We start from the raw sequence: 18,042 nt of genomic DNA, 5'->3' as shown, positions 1-18,042 counted from the left end.
ATGGGTTGAGACTATCAGAGAGCTGCAATTATATTCATAAACTTGCCTTTATCGTTTTGAGCCTCATATATATCTGGATTATTTATTTGTCTTTGTGACATATACTATAACGTTTTAGAAAACATAACCCTAACCTACCATCTCAAAACAATTGAGTTCGCTAAATTGCACTGAAATGCATGTTATTGTCCTAAGTCTTTTAAAAACTGTCAATATTTTCGTTTTCTTTTCTTTTTTCTGTCTATAACAGTTGCATTCGATGTAAGAAAAGCATTAGTCATTTCAATTGCTTAAATATCCACCATTGCGTGGGTATGTCGGAGAGCCTGCCTGTAGCTTCTTGTGGGTTTGTGGTTCTTACCTGGGTTTTCCAGGGTTCTTCCTCCACCATTTATACAGTCCGCCATGTATAGCCTATCCTATGCTGAAAAATGGCGTTAAACCCTAGAACAATGACAACAACAATTTTTATTTGTAGTGCCTTAAGATCACATTAATTATAGTCTGTTTATATTTCGTACCTTGGGTGATATAATACTTCTCTCGAGTTCATCTTAGTTTTGACAAATTTTCTGTTATTCAAGAACCATAACCTACACAAATGTGTATAGAAACTGGTGGCTAAAATGATTTACCACTAAGAAAATAATATAAACATATTTGGCGTGTCTCAGCTGTTATAACGACGATTGAAACGAAAATCAGCGACACTTTCATCATCTTGTCGAATAACATCTGCACACCTTCTCTTTTCAGCTACAAACCTAATCACTGCATACGCACTGTTTATAAACTAAAACCGCATTTAGTGCTAAGTAATTATATATACGCATACTCCGTACAGTGACATACAGCAACCATAAATCTTCGACCATATACCTTCCATCAAGTAAACCTTTGAGAGGAGAGCTGGCTACCACGATACATTTTAACCGCGGAATACCGAAGCATTTCTAAATATAACACGATAGGTAACAGAGTATACCGCAATTATATTCTGAACCAACAATTTAATGTCCGAGGCAAGAGTATGCTCCCGGTTAACACAATTTTCCTTCTTGCAGCTGTTGAAAAAAAAAAACGTTAGTAGTAAGGTGGGGCACCTTAGCCTCAATGGGAATTAGCATTAAAATACCCCTTGAGCCTGATTAGCCTCAATGGAAATTTAACATGGAGAAAAATCGTGGGCCTGTATAGCCTCAAGGGAAATTAACATGGGAATAGATTTTGGGCCTGTCTAGCCTCAATGGAAATTTAACATGGAGAAAAATCGTGGGCCTGTATGGCCTCAAGGGTCGGGACCCTATTTTAATATGGCCCCGACCTGATGGGTCTATGGAAAGGGAACAGGTAAAAATTGAAACAGGGAGGGGTCTCTATTTTATTTATAAAAAAATAAATCAAAAAATAAATAAATAATAAAAAAATAAAAATAAAAAATGGGGATAGGCAATTGAAAGTAGATCTCTTTTCGAGAAATTGGAGTGGCCCTGAAAAGGGCCTTTGGTTTATGTTAATATGCCCTTAACATAAAGGGCATCTGCGACATCTTCTTCGCCTTCAACTTCGTCTCACTGTAGGACCGTAAATGAGTACTCTTTTGAGGCATCCTTGCCTCTCCACGTAAATCCTACGTATCTATAGACTGGTGGTGGTCCTATGGACATCGGTCCACTTGGATCGGACATACATGGGTATGTCCGTCCTGAACATCATTGTTGACACAAGGGTTGAATATTGAACGTCGGTCCACATCTTGAGGCATCGAGAACAGGTGAATCAATACAGTGAACTGCGCTTATTTATAGGTACAGAAAGGATTGAAACGGTTGAGTTCGTTGACCAATCCAAACACGCATACAAAATTCAGTCAGCCCACATCCAAAGTCATGGACAAGATTCAACACGTGCAACAATCCAATGACCAGTTTGACATCACCGATGGAAAAGCCACACTGGACATGACTCACGTTTCTCCTCCTCAAGGGACTGGACGCAATAAGGTGTTATTGGTGAACGACCTTCGCAGCATCAAAAAGAGTCTCGTCCAAATTCACAACCCTCAAGACCAGATGTGCTTAGCCCGAGCCATCATGGTGGGACGAACCTATGCCAACAAGAACGACACGGTAGAATGGGAAAGAGCCTGGAAAACTATTCGACAATCGGACCGAGCCAAACAACGAAGTGAAGCAGAACTCCTGTTACAACAAGCCGGCCTGTCCACAGACACACCTTGCGGCATTCTTGAAATGCAAAAATTCCAAGATGTCCGAGATCCACGCTACACCTTGAAAGTGCACCATCAAGAAGTGTGCGGACCTCTGTTGCTTCGAGGGAAAGACTTTAAGGATGGAAAATACATTCATCTTTATCATCACGATGACCATTTCGATACCATTACCAGTATCACCGCATTCCTGGGATACAGTTATTACTGTGAGAAATGTGACTATGGCTATAACAATCGAGAGCAACACAAGCATTGTGGATCGAAATGCTCAGGATGTTTGGCCTCTCCACCCTGTCTGAGAGAAGGACAAGAACCAGTGCATTGTTCAACTTGTCTGCGCACGTTTGTCAGCCCTGCCTGTTACCAACAACATTTGAAGACGCAAGGTTCACCGAAGAAATGTGCTTGTCAACTGCTGAGATTGTGCCCTACGTGTGGACAAGGCATACTTAGCAATAATGCCAAGGCACACGTATGTTCAGGAAAGAAAAAATGTCACATTTGTCACCACATCGTGACTTGGAACACCAATGCTACATGCAAAAATACCAAGCCCCCATCAGAGAAAGAGGATGGTCACAAGAATAAAAAAGGCAATTTCATCTTTTTCGATTTCGAATGCATGCAAGAAACCGGCATTCACATTCCTAATTTCTGCGTGGCTCATAAAGCGTGCGAGAAGTGCATTCAAGAACCTATTTTCAGTCATTGCCCTCACTGCAGCAAGATTCCTGGAGGGTGTGAGAAAATCTTTCGAGGACCGAACACGCTAGCCGATTTCGCTCGATGGGTCTTAGACCCCATCGACAAGACGTGGAGCCAAGAGGACATCGGACGTTACGGAGATTGTCATCGTCATGCCACGGTAATGGCTCACAATTTCTCCGGATACGATGAACAGTTTCTTCTCAGATACTATACAGATCAATGCACCGAACGTCCTAAAGTCACTTTGAACGGAGCCAACATCATGTTCATGCAAGTGGGACAAGTGCAGTTTAAAGATTCGATGAGTTACTTGGCCATGCCTTTGAGTCGAATGCCTAAAACGTTTGGAATGACAGAAATGGCTAAAGGGTATTTTCCACACTTTTTCAATACGGAAGCCAATCAACATGCAGTTCTACCCCAATTACTTGAGGCTCACTATTACGACCCCGACAACATGCGTACCGAACAACGAGAAGCTTTCAATGCTTCTTACCAAGCTCACGCCTCAGACCCTTTCGACTTTCAGGAAGAAATGCTATAGTATTGTCGTTCCGACGTGGACATTTTACGGCGATGCTGTGGAAAATTTCGAGAACTGTTCATGGAACACGGAGGGGTCGATCCTTTGAAAGAAGCTTGCACCATTGCCAAAGCGTGTTCCTTAGTGTACCGGCAACAATTCATGCCTGAAAACACCGTGGCTGTCATCAGTCCTCAAACGACCAATTATGTCAAACGTCAATACTCGGTCAAAGCCCTACGCTGGTTACACAAAGCGAGTTCAGACAGGCACACTTTAAGTGTAGGGCCGAAGTAGAATGCGATTGTGAGCCTTGCGATGGGAACGATGCTGTACGCTGTGACCTGAGTGATGCCGTAAAGCATCATGGGAACTTTGTTTTCACTACCCCTATCATGGAAAGTGATGCTGTGCGTGCCAAAACCTGAGGAATGCGAAAGCGATGCCAGTCGTCCTCTTGGACACTTTACTGGGTTTCATTTTAAAGGCGGATGTTCACCTTCACGTTTACCCCCCTACGGATGTCATCCACCCTGAGCAAACTCCTGTCCATGTCGCCCAACCCTCATTGAAACAAATCTGTGAAAGACGAATATTCGTTTCCTGTGCGTTTGTCGGAATACTGCGTCTTTGAAAATCGTCTTCAATCGTTCAAAGTAAAATGGCTTAAGTATCTGGGAGGACCGACCCCGAAGAATTAGCCAGAGCCGGATTGTTCTACTTGGGCGAAGGGGGTAAAGTCAAGTGCTTCGGTTGCGGTGTGTCACTTCACCACTGGGAACCACAAGATTCAGCTTACGTAGAACATGCTCGATGGTCACCGAATTGTCATTACTTACCCTTAGTGGGACCGAGACATTGAAGTAACTTACCATGTCGTTGAAAAAGAAACCAGATTGGTTAGGAATCAAATGTTGGACATCACCGAGACCAGTATTTAAACTCCATTTAAAAAACGATATTGAATCATTACCTAAAGAACTGCAAGAGAAGATTTACAAGGAAGTTTGGCAGGGACTTCACAAGAGGAAAATGAAAAAAATTAATCAAAGTGTTAGATTTCTCTGGGTCAAGTGTGCATTCGTCCTATTATATCACTCTAAACCGTTTACATCAAAAGAGTTCACTGAGATTTTTGGACGTTACCCCGAATGGCAGTGGCCAGAAATTACTCACTATGTGAATTACTTTTGCTCTAGGAGAAGATTGTGAATTGTACTGCCTAACCTATTTATGGATACTTTACAAGAGACCATTCGTGCTTTGCCTGTGGTGTTGAGAGAACGCATTTACCGAGAGCTGGTCAAAATACAAGTCAAACGTAAAGAACAATTGCATCCGTTACGTCACCAGATCTTTAACCACTGGTACCTGAATGGTATAAAAGAACTGATTCGTCACAAATTGTTTCAGTGGTCAGATCTTGTTCAACACTTTGAGTTAGTGAATGAACGAAATGCTCATTATTTTGGTTACTTCGAGATTCACCTAGAGTAACGCATTGAGGAAGACAAGTTAAAGGATTACCAACATATTTTATGTGGAATCTGCTTAGCGGAAGAGGAAACATCTAAACAAACTCTGAAGTTTAGGTTACAGTATGCAAGATTTGAAGAACGAAGATGTCTAGTTACAAAGTACCTTTATTGCTTCCTAAATAAAGTGACTATAAAATCAGGAATCCATGCCACGGCTTATGTCACATGTGATTGAACAGATTCCGTGGAAGGACCTCAATCACTATATTCAAACAGTGGATCAATACCATCGATTATTACAAGTACTGTATCCATTTAATTTGGGTCGACAAGTGGTGTATGTCTTAGTGACTTGTTTTCTGGGATTTCGTTTACCAGCAGATTCCTTGTGGACTCATTATGATCAGTACTTACCACTCCAATGGCCTTAAATGGTCACGAAAGAATCCTTTCGCTCAAAGCCTTGCGGTTTCATCTGGATACATCTCGACCTCTACGGGAAAAAAAGATTCGTCGACTTTGAGCTACCCAACACGTGTATGACGATGTGTGTGTAGCTTGTGACTTACACCCCCATTGGACAGATGTCCGTGCCTGGAAAGAATGGGATTTTGAGACTTGGACCCAAGAAGTGGCCCAGTATGCACGAGAGTTGTTCAAGGAAAAAAGTCACTTTTCAACCTGTTTTAGTGACGGTGTCAGAAGAAGAAGAACTCGTCACCCAGGAGAGGAGTGTCGTGAACATGCCTGAAAGACCCTTCTTTCGGGAGGACACTTGTGTGACCTTACCCCCTATAGAACTGGTCAGAACCTTACCCAAAACGTGTTGTACAGACACTTGTTTCTATTCCACGTTGATAATTTCGATGTGCCTTTTATCGTTGTACTTAAGTCTTTGGCTTTTATGCATTTTTGTCTTTCGTATTCATGTTTAAAACATTCAATAAACGTGTCCTGAAAAAGTATATAAACTCTTGTCTTGTTTGTTTTCGTGTCACAAGTGACATTCCTCACACTATATATACTTCTGCTCCCTCTTCCTCTACTGTCAAAGTCATCGACGAACACTTAGATCGTGCCAGTTGGGACGAACACTTAGAACGTGCCAGTTGGGAGGCTTTGTATCTTCGCCATCCTTTTAACATGCTCATTGCTGGACCTAGCGGTTCAGGCAAAACCGAATTTGTCAAACGTTTGATCGAACATAAACATCATTTGATCGATCGACCACCTCAGCGCATCGTGTGGTGTTACAGTCTCTTGCAAGAAAGTCGAGGCGATTCCATCGTGTTTGTGGAAGGCATTCCTAAAGAAGACGATGGCATCGTCTCTGGCTCCCGTCAAACCCATTTGGTCATTTTCGACGACATGTTAGGAGAGGACGAAGAATAAATTAAACTGTGGTTCACGCGCAAAGGGCATCACCGTAATGCCAGTGTCGTTTACATCACTCAAAATTTGTTTTAACAAAGTAAAGCCCATCGTACCATCAGTCTCAATGCGCATTACGTGGTCTTGTTTAAAAGCCCTCGAGATAAGTCGCAAGTGCAAGTCTTAGCCAAACAGTTAGGAACGCCTTGGCTGACTCAGGCGTACGACCATGCCACTCACACTCCACACGCCTATTTACTCGTCGATTTGACACCAACGACTCCCGAGGATTTGCGATTTCGTACCCAATTGTTTCACCACTGGTGCCAAGACGGATTGCCTGTCTTGTACACGTCTCCGTCCTCGACTTAACTTCACTCCAAAAAAATCTATTAAAACCTCAGACACCTTTCGTCTCTCTCACACAGTGTGAACATGACGTCCATTCAATCCCATCTTCCCGTCAAATTGATTCGTGCCTTGTACACAATCCACAAATACGGGCTCGTGTCTTAGAAGCTAGTCTCAAAGAAGTCTTACGATGGTTCACAGTGACAGCACGTCAATTACTCCAAGGGATCATTCAGATTCCTCATCAAACCAAACGCTTTTTCGATCGAAACAAAGTCGCTTTGACCCAACTGGCCGATCCCCGCATCGACACTCAAACCAAAAAACAAATCATTTTGAAACCTGGAGGGAGCGGTACTCTAGGAGGGGTCATCATTCTCTCTTTCTTAAGATGGGATCCTAATGCGCCCAAAGTTCTCCCCAAGAAAAGAAAAGAAGTCAAACGAAGCTCCAAGAAGAAGAAGAAAAAGACCAGGTCCCCAAAGAGACCTGTGTCTCCAAGAACTTCTCCAGTGGCGGGACCCTCCTCTTACCAGACTCACAAAATACCTGCTCCCAAAATCAAAGTCCAAGAAAGATCGGGCATGTTACAAAGTTTACTGGATTTGTCCAAGCAAGAACTGACTCGATTTAGTCCGTTTCGTACCCCTGCACGACGTGTCATGCCTGTCCTCTAGTTGATACGACGTCAAGACAATCAGTGGCGACGAGTTCCAGTATAAAAAAGGTATGTGACTAAGTAGGGGCATCAGTGTTTTTGGTGCTGAAGACTCAAAGATGTCACCCTCCAGAAAACATTCCTCTTCTAAACCCCAAGGAAAGAAAAGGAAAGGACTGCCTCCACGTTTAGTCAAACATGGGGATATGTTATCTGTCTGTCCAAAGCTTCTCCACTCCTACGAAAAAAACTCAAACGGCCTCCAAAGAGGTCATCGAGACCGTGTGCTAATGTTGTTTGAACGTGTTGAAAGGCACGATCCCTTTGTCCAAACACCAGAAACAATGCTTATGCAAACGTCGTCACGTTCTGTGCCAAATGGTTCAAAAGAAAATCCCTCTCGGACAAAAGAAGAAGATGTTGGTTCAACGTGGAGGAATTTTACCCCTCTTGTTAGGCCATTTTCTGAAATGAGTCTTGGGAACCATGTTGGGAGGCCTGATGGGAGCAAGATAAAAAGGCCCTCTGGAGTCCCAAGATCTCAGAATCGACCCTTGACATCCCATGGAAGGACGAAAACTAGCTTTAGTGCCTTACAAACGATGGATGGAATACCAAGAACAACGCACCCCACATTTACCTCCCAATCCCCATTTGAGCAAGATGTCCCAGTTACAACACGAATTACAGTCCTTAATGGATCACCAAGATTTGTCCGAAACAGAAAAATCGCAAAAGTACGGCCAACTCTTGCAACGACTGCAACTCTTTCACCAAAAAGCTTTAGACAAAACAGCTCTTCCCACTCTGAAAGATTTTAAGACCTTGATGAAAAGCCCAGCACCATCACCGGCGCCACCACCACCACTACTACTACCAGTGACCAAGACAGAAAAAAGAGAAGAACAAGAGGAAGGGTTTCAAACTGCACCAGAAAAAGTACGCAAGTTAACAACACCACCTACCTCCAGAATTGGATGGATTAAAAAGATGATGACCACCCCTTCTTCATCAGAGGAGAAAAAGAAGGTGAAGACAGAAGTGAAACATGAAAAAGTATCCCCTGTTCAGAAATTCTCCTCTTCGACACCTATTGCCGGTCTCACACGCAAAGCATTACAATCCAAGAAAATACCCCAAGAGAAAAAGAGTATCATCTTCCAAGAGTGGGTGCCTTATTAACACACCAACCAACACATGGAAAAAGTCTTTGCCAGCATTTACTACGATCCCTCCCATCCTGTAGGTTACGCAGGAGTTCAAAAATTGTATCGTGCTGTCAAAACTCGACTGAAAAGTCTCCGTTTACCTCAAGTGCAACGATGGTTACAAGAACAAGCTACTTACACTTTACACAAACCCATTCGACGCATGTTTTCCAGAAGTCGGTCCCAAGTGGAAGGCATCGATCATCAATGGCAAGCCGACTTAGCCGATGTCTCTCATTTGGCCAGCTACAATCGCGGCTACAAATATTTGTTTTGTGTCATCGACGTCTTTTCCAAATTTGCCTGGGTCGTGCCCTTGACTTCCAAATCGAGCAGCCAGTTAGTGCGAGCCCTGCAACGAGTGATGAAACAAAGCGGTCGTCACCCTCTTCGATGGCAAACGGACAAAGGCACCGAATTTCTGAACCAAGCTTTCCAAAAAGAATTAAAGAATCGTGACATTCATTTTTTTACCACCGAGAATCCCGAAACCAAAGCCAGCATCGTGGAACGTTTTCAACGCACTTTGAAAGAACGCATGTTTAAATATTTTACGCATCACCACACTCTGAAGTACATCGACATCTTACCGCACCTGGTGCAAGCGTACAACCAATCTCACCATCGAAGCATTGGACGTGCCCCGCAAGAAGTGACTCCCGACAACGAAGTGCTAGTGTTTGAGCGTCTATTTGGTATGTCCTCGACGAGGGCTGTCCCCAAGAAAAGTGGAGTGTTGACCGTAGGAGATTGGGTGCGCATTGGCAAAACCAAACGCACTTTCGACAAAGGTTACTTACCTAACTGGACTACCGAATTGTTTCGTGTCACTGGAGGAGTGCATGGTCGTGATCCTGCCGTCTATAAATTGGAAGACATGAACGGAGAAGTACTCAAAGGAACGTTTTATTTGCCCGAGTTACAACGTGTCATCAAAAAAGAAGACGACGTGTACGACATCGAAAGCATTCTCGAACGCAGAACCCGTAAAGTGGGCAAACGACGTGTCAAAGAAGTCATAGTACGTTGGAAAGGATATCCACCCAGTTTCGATTCTTGGATCGACGCTTCGCAAGTCATCGACTATAAAAAGAAGTGACCATCATGCCCTTTCGCACAGACGCAGCTACGTCGACCACTCCTTCACCCAGTTCTTCTGTGCAAGATTTACAGAAACAACCCTTGTGGGTGTGGTGTGGAGAACGTGTGCCTAAAGCGCAAATCGTCTTTTTCTGCCAAATCTTCGTGTTATATTGTGCCATCGGGGCAGCCATTGCCAATTTGAGTTTGCAACAAGGAGACAAACAATTGTGGACCATTTTATTAAGCAGTTGCATCGGTTACCTGCTTCCTAATCCCTCCCTGAAATTCACCTCGAACGGGAACAACGGGAACCTTGTGTCCAGTGTCAGTGCCAGTCACCACTCCAATAACAACAACAACCCTATTTTGGGTGGAGACACGCCTCTGACGTCCAGTAACCCCTCGGACAGCCACAGAACTCTGGAATTATGAGTCACCAAAAATAATTTTACTTAACCTTACCTAGTCACAGTTCCATGCAGGTGATTCCCCACAACACATTATGCTGTTACACTGCTAAATTACCTCAGGCCATCCCATTAGATCACGAAGCCCATTGGGAAGTGGCTTTGGTAGAAATGATTCACCCAACCCAAGTCCTCAATGTCCTTCCCAATCAAAATTTTTTTGAGGTGCAAGTTAATGACGAACCAATGCAACAGTACTTGTATACCCATGGAAAATAATCTCATAAAAAAAAAACCAGCGCCAAAAAGATCCCAAGTGGACCGCCTATGTCTTGACCATTCCCGCAGGCTATTATTTTAGTGGTCAACATTTGGTCAGCACCATTGCCTCCAGGTTTAATGCTGCGTTTGGGAAAGCTTTGGAGAGTGCCAGAAAAAGTGTCACCCTGGAGTACCACAAAGTAGCTCGTCGCCTCCTGATGAAATTTCCTGAAAGTAAAATCGTCGGTTTCATATTTGGTCATGAATTGTTTGCCATGTTGGGCGGGGACATGGAACTGAGGAAGAAAGTAGAACAACAAAAAGTCGAATCAGCAGTTATTTACGACAACGATTCTTTTAGCAAGTTTTTTCGTGCCCCGGTAGAACTGAACCAAGGACTGAATTTGATTTTTGTGTACTCCGATGTGGTGGAGTATAACGTGGTGGGACACACCTCCGTACCGTTACTGCGTGTCATTCCTTTCAAAGTGGATTCTGCCACGTTCGCTGACGAGGAAGGTGGAAACACTTATCACGTCCACCGCGAATTTGTACATCCTCACTATTTGCCGGTCAGCAAGTCGTATTTGGACACGGTCAACATTGCTATAAAAGGAGATCTGGCACAAAATAATTCATTCACCAAAGGAAAAGTCACGGTGAAAATCCATTTTCGAAAACGGTTCTCTCACGACTCGTAAGTCATGTATCCAGTGCACCGAGGGATTGCTCGACAGCGAGGACACGGTTTAGGAGATATGTTAAAATCAGCCTTTCGTTCGGTGGCCCCTGTGTTGAAACCGATGGTGACACGCGGATTGCACGCCTTGAAAGATGCGGCACTGACACACGGTAAAGAATTTCTCCAAAATGTCATCATCGACAAACAAAACCACAAAGAAGCTTTCTTGAGGGCAGGCAAAAATATCTTGCTGCAAACGGGTAAAGACTTTTTGGGCCGACGAGAAACACCTATAAATGCCCTGCACGCTACCGAGTCAGGCATTCAGCAAGGACAAGGCAGAAAGAGACGACGAAGAAAATACCCTTTCACCAGACTTCACACTTCTAGAAAGGCAAAGAAAAGAAAAACCGTTCGAGACCTAGACGTTTTCGATTATTGAGAAAGAACAAAAAATGATGCACCGAGAGTCTTGCTCTTGTTCCAAGTCGGAACTGGATCTGTTTGCCATGCCACCCATCATGATGACGATGCAAGAGTCCCAGTGGGTGGAATTTCACCACTTCTCCTCTTTGACGGATTCCACCCCCATCGAGTTTGCAATCAAAGGACAGCCCGAAGATTATATCGATCTGAATAGCAGTTGCTTAAACGTGAAAGTCAAAGTTCTAGATAAGACTGGAGGTGTTATAGATGACGAGCAAGTAGCTCCCGTCAACAATTTTATGCATTCCTTGTTTAGCGGAGTGGAATTGTACTTGAATAACAAACTAGTCAGTAGCAGCATGGATACTTACCCTTATCGTGCCTACCTGGAAAATCTCTTGACGTACGGAATAGACGCCAAGAACACTCATCTCAATGCTTGTGTAGTATGGGAAGCTGACGATGCGAGCCAGTTTGACATAACTGAAACGGATACAACCAAAGCACACTATGCGGGATTTGTAGAACGAAGAGATAAAATCAAAAATGTACATAGTTTAGAACTGATGGATCGCTTGCATTTGGACATGTGGTTACCAGAAAAGTATTTGCTGAACGAGGTGAATGTTCGCAGTACCGCTTTCCATTTAGTGGCTGATAATGCCGATTACAAAACCAAAATTGAAGAAGTACGACGTGTGGAAGTGTTACCTAAAGTGGGAAACGATATTAGTCAGACGTTGAGCAGAACGACCGCCAAGTATCCCATACGACGCGTGGAAGTGAAAACCTTCACCATTCCTGCTGGACAGCGATCCATGATCGAAGATCGTCTATTCCAAGGGCAATTACCCAAACGTTTAATCCTTGGTATGGTCGAGAATAGAGCCTTCATCGGAGTCCACGATCAAAATCCTTTTGAGTTTAAACATTACAAAGTGTCCAAGATTGAAGTCAGTCGCGATGGCAAGACCTTGTGTACCCGACTTTTTGAACCTGACTTTGACAAGAATTACTTGAGGTCGTACTTGTCCCTTTTCGGAGCCACTGGACAGTTAGGGACCAACCTCAGTCACGGCATTACGTACGAAGATTATGCAGGAGGCTATGCTTTCTGGGCATTTGATTTCACTCCAGACCAAGGCAGCGACGAGGGCCATTTCCACCCTATAAAATCAGGCCAGATTCGTGTGGAACTTCAGTTTGCAGAAGCTCTAACTGAGACGGTGAACGTCCTTTTGTATGCCGAATTCGATAATACCATAGAAATCAACAGTTTGAGAGAAGTCATTCTAGATTATTAGAAGCCATGGAAGACTGTTATCCCTCTTTACCTAGTGAAGATACTTTGGACATGAAATGTGAGGAGACCGTGGAAGAGGAATCCCAAGACAAAGACGAAGAAGTTGTCATGATGAAGTCGAGATGGCCAGAACAAGAAGCCCATTTAGTTTCCTGTTTTGCCAAACACTTGGTCGAAAAAATTACGGAACTGATCAAGAAAAATTGCTATGGATGTCAAAACGATCATCCCAGTCAAATTCAGCACGATAAATGTCTGATGCTGAGTCAAGAAGAAAAATTGGACGAGTATCTGGACGAAGCTTTGAGTCTCATTTCGGACGAAGTCGTGTTGCACCAGTGGTATAAAGACTTGCGTGAACATTCTTGTCCACCATTAACCACTCAAGAGATCCATCGTATCGAAGCTCTCCTGAATCAGTGTGGGGAGACGATGCGAAGAAACGGTTATTTGTCAGACATTTTCAAGCAAAAAGTCAGGATCGAATTGATGACTTATTATTACCTGTGAAGAAAAAGAAGAAAAAAACCACACAAAACATGGATACCTGGGAACTTTATTACCTTTTGAACCACAGTTCGTACACGGTTTCTTGGAATCCTGTGGTCTCTGCTAAAGATGAACTCCCTCATCGCAAACCTCAAGGCCATCAAGCTTATGTGATCAACACGGACAACAGTCATCTCCCAGGTACCCACTGGGTAGCCGTCTACTTTCCTCAAGAAGGATGTGTGGAATATTTCGATTCTTATGGATTGCCTCCTTTGGAAGACGATATCATTGACTTTATGAGAAGAAATGCTCAGACCACCCGATTCAATAATGTGAAATTACAAGGCACAGATTCCTTGGTGTGTGGACAATATTGTGTGTATTTTCTGCATCAACGCAGCCTGGGCTATTCCTTAGAACATTTAGTGACTCATTTTGATCCTCGTTCTTCTTCTAGAAACGACGTGAAAGTAGATCGATGGCTTTGTGACCAGTATGCTTATCTTTTGTCTCAAGCTAGGAAACGTTGTGTCCATCAATGGCCTAATGACTTCCAACAGTGGAAATCACAATTTCATTCACAACGTTGTCAGCCCTGTCCAAACTAATGTGTGAATTGAAAAAATGTTTGGTATTTGAAAAAATGTTTGATGTTATATTATTAGATTATTGTTAAAAATGTTAGAGTTGTTTGTTAGTGTTAAGTAATTTTGAATAAACATGTTGTGTTTTTAAAAGAAAATGCCTTTGTCTTTTGTTTGGCTATAAGAATTTTGATTCATGCACTTTGACTTCTCTCTATGTCTCTCATGACACTCATTAAACGTTCCGGCTCGAAAACCGTGTAGGGATGTTTTCCTTCACGTCCGCGCTTTGACTTTAAGAACCGGGGTAGTTTCCAGTCAAACCATTCATTGTCGACTCATCCTCCTACGAAGATGTGCTCCAAACTAGCTAAGCTAAACGAAGCCTACGTGACTTTGCATAGGGTCAGACGCAGTCTGATACCGAAGCCTGAAGAGATAGAGAATGTGAGAATGTCAAAAGTCACTGAAGACCTGATAGAAGAGCTCTTCAGAGAAGAAGTGAACATGGAGAAAGAAGAATGGACAGAGAAGTACAGACTTCAGAGACAGCAGCAACAGCAACAGCAACAACAACAACAGCAGCAGCAGCAGCAACCTGAACCTGACAGAGGCTTTGTCGATTGTCGTATCGACACCAAAGAGTTCTTCTTTTCTTTCCGAAGAAGCAGACCTATCGTCAGAAAGTCTATCATCAGAGGACGTCGCATTCTTAGAAACTAAAAGATGGCCCTAGCTTCAACTTGACGCAAGCAAATAAAAACAGCCCTTTTCAGGGCTACCCCAATCTCTAGAAAAGAAATAACAATCGATTTGCCAATGTGTGTATGTAGAGTAGTGTGAATATAAACACTGACTCATCTCTGGTGTGATTGTATAGGTTTATACGTGTGATTGATTGTAAGGGCTCACGTATGTTTTGTGTGATAGTAGATTATGATGATGTTTTTTGCTGTTTGACGTGTGTGGATAGTAGATAGTTGGGTTTGATTTGACTGCTTTGCGTTTGTGGATAGTATATTATTGATTTAATGAAATTTTTTAGAATAGTGATGGGTAGTATAAAAAAGTCAGTGAGTGTTTCTTTTAAGTCCGCGCGTTGTTTGGTCATGATCTTGGTAATATCAATTTTGTTTTAGGGGGATGTTTTCCTTCACGTCCGCGCTTTTAGTATAAATTAAAAATCGTTCGGCAGTCTAGCTACCCTTGTTGATTGATCAACACCACCAGAATAAACACCAGACTAGCTAAAATGCTTGAACTTCATGTACACCTGGAATATGCCAGGCGTATAGTGAATTAGCTGGCTGCAGAGGCCATCGTAGAAGAGGAAAGGATGAAAGAGGAGGAGAGAAGAAACAAAGAAGAGGAGGACAGAAGAAACAAAGAAAAGGACAGAAGAAACAAAGAAGAGGAAGAAAAGGAGAGAGGAAATTTCAGAATCCCAGAGACAGAAGATTGGGGTTCTGAAGCCACTTATCCCGCCTCTGCCCTCCCCCCCAAAAAGAGTGAAAGGAGACTGGGGAAGAAGATGTGTGTGTGGTGCCAGGCCTGGAAGGTGCCATCATTAACCAGGTGTCACTGGAGTTCAAAAAACAAACAGCCCTTTTCAGGGCTACCCAATACTCTAGAAAAGAAATAATAATCTATTTGCCAATGTGTGTATATAGAGTAGTGTGAATATAAACACTGACTCTTTTTTATTTGTGTGTGTGTGTGTATGTTTGTTTGTAAGCGCTCAGGTACGTTAGTGTGGATAGTAGATTTGGGTTTAATTTTAATGCTTTGCATGTGTGGATAGTAGATTTGGGTTTAATTTTAATGCTTTGCATGTGTGGATAGTAGATTTGGGTTTAACTTTAATGCTTTGCATGTGTGGATAGTAGATTTGGGTTTAACTTTAATGCTTTGCATGTGTGGATAGTATATTTGGGTTTAATTTTAATGGTTTGCGTGTGTGGATGGTAGATTTGGGGTTTGTTTATTGCTGCTTCAGCTTATATGGATAGTAAATTATATGAAATGAGAAAAGTAGTGGGATGTTTTCCTTCACGTACGCGCGTTGTTTGGTTATGATCTAGGTGATATCAATTTTGTTTTAGGGGGATGTTTTCCTTCACGTCCGCACTTTAACTATAAGAACCCACAAAGTTCGTCGTTCGCACCATAGACATAAACCGAAAAGAAAAATACAATAACTTCGATCCTGAACCTTGGTATAACGAAGATCCAAACATCAATACCTCTATCACCAAACATGGAAATAAATTAAATCAGGAACTGCAGCTGCACACTATAACATCAGAAATTTTAGCAACTAAGTATACAAACCATCTACAGATATACACAGATGGTTCAAAAACCACTAAACCCGCAAAAACAGCAGCTGCATATGTAATCCCCAAACTTAAAATACAAGTTGGTCACCGACTACCGGACCACTGTTCAATCTAGACAGCAGAATTCTGGGCAATACTACCAGCACTAGAATGGCTGGAGAAAAACAAACCACCCCTAACAGTAATAATAAGCGACTCGCTAAGTGTCCTTACAACTATTCTAAATAACAATACCAACAGTAGAGAAAATTTCCTAAATCAAACCAATCTAATACTAAAACAACTGAAAAAAAACAAACGAACAACAAGTAGAATTCCTATGGGTCCCATCCCACATAAACATAATAGGAAACAATCTAGCAGACGAATTAGCCAAACTAAAGCTAAGCGAACTAAACCACGTACCACTGGCATACAGTGTTAGTGAAATATATAGCCAAATAACAATCATGATCAATCAGAAATGGCAAGAATTTTGGGACAATAGCAAGACAGGTAAAAAACTACATAACACACTTAAAGAAACCATCAGAAATAGAAAACCACCATTACTTAAAGGGAAAGAACAAAACGTAATAAATAGAATTTACACAGGAAAAACCAAGTTGGCTAACATCTACGGAAAACACATAGGACCAAAACCTCACAACCCAAATTGCTTCTACTGTCGGGAGCCTGAAGACCTGCACCACATATTTAACATATGTTACAAATTACGGAAATAAAGGAAAATTTTCAAAACGGAACAGAATAGAATAGGATCGCCGAGTACATATCCAGAATTCCTCAATAGCACAAACCCCAATTTAAACGCCACTTACAACAGTATCATTACTTTCCTTAAAAAAAAAAACGAAATTTATACAAAAATTTAAATACAAGTCTTAAAAGTCATATTAAGCAATATACCCTTTAAACCAATGGCAGGCACTAGAATTCGGTTCTCCTGAAGTCTCCATTTATGACACTGCAAGTACCTATTGACGAGAGAATCTAATCGGAAACCAGCTAAACAACGAAATTTATTATTACAAATCATAAATAAATAATTAAGCAATACACCCTTTTTGGACCAAAGGCAGGAACTAGGATTCGGTTCTCCTGAAGTCTTCATTTATGACACTGCAAGTACCTATTGATGAGAGAATCTAATCTGAAACCAGCTAAGCAACGAAATTTATTATTACAATTTATAAATAAATAATCAAACAATATACCCTTTTGGACCAAAGGCAGGAACTAGGATTCGGTTCTCCTGAAGTCTCCATTTATGAGACTGCAAATACCTATTGACGAGAGAATCTAATCTGAAACCAGCCAAGCAACGAAATTGATTAGTCTATAATATTTCCTTTCATACATAAAAAGTATCAAATCTAAACAATTATAAACAAATCGAATCCACTGACTGATAAAATTCTACAAATAATAATAAAATAAAAAACATCAAAACACCAAAAAAATAACTAGCCCAAATACCAGGAAGGAATATATAGGGGGGTAGGTGGTGAAAAATAACAATCTTACTCCACTCCTCTTCACTTACCCTTCTCCTAACACCCTAACTAACAGCTACAAAACTCTATTCTCTATACATAGGTGACAGCTAAGATAAACCTAGATATAAATATGTAATCCCAAAAATAGAACGCATAAGGTGGTCGCAAGAATAGACCATCAGGGATCCCCTTACTAAGGCCCCAAACTTACACATATGAGGTAGTCGAAAAAACCCAACGACTATCAGGGCCGGCGGCACAATGCTGCAAATTTAACAAACTATAAAGAAATTACATCCCCAAAATTACTCGCATAAGGTAGTCTAATACCCAATGACTATCAGGGCCAGCAGCACAAGGCTGCAACCAAAACTTATTAATAGAAAAATAGGACCCAAAATAATTACTAAATAAGATGGAAAAAACACCAACTCCA

This window comes from Sinohyriopsis cumingii, chromosome 1 (genome assembly GCF_028554795.1).
Source record: "Sinohyriopsis cumingii isolate HCF-2022 chromosome 1, ASM2855479v2, whole genome shotgun sequence".
Taxonomy (NCBI): Eukaryota; Metazoa; Mollusca; class Bivalvia; order Unionida; family Unionidae; genus Sinohyriopsis; species Sinohyriopsis cumingii.
This window is presented reverse-complemented; position numbering follows the sequence as displayed.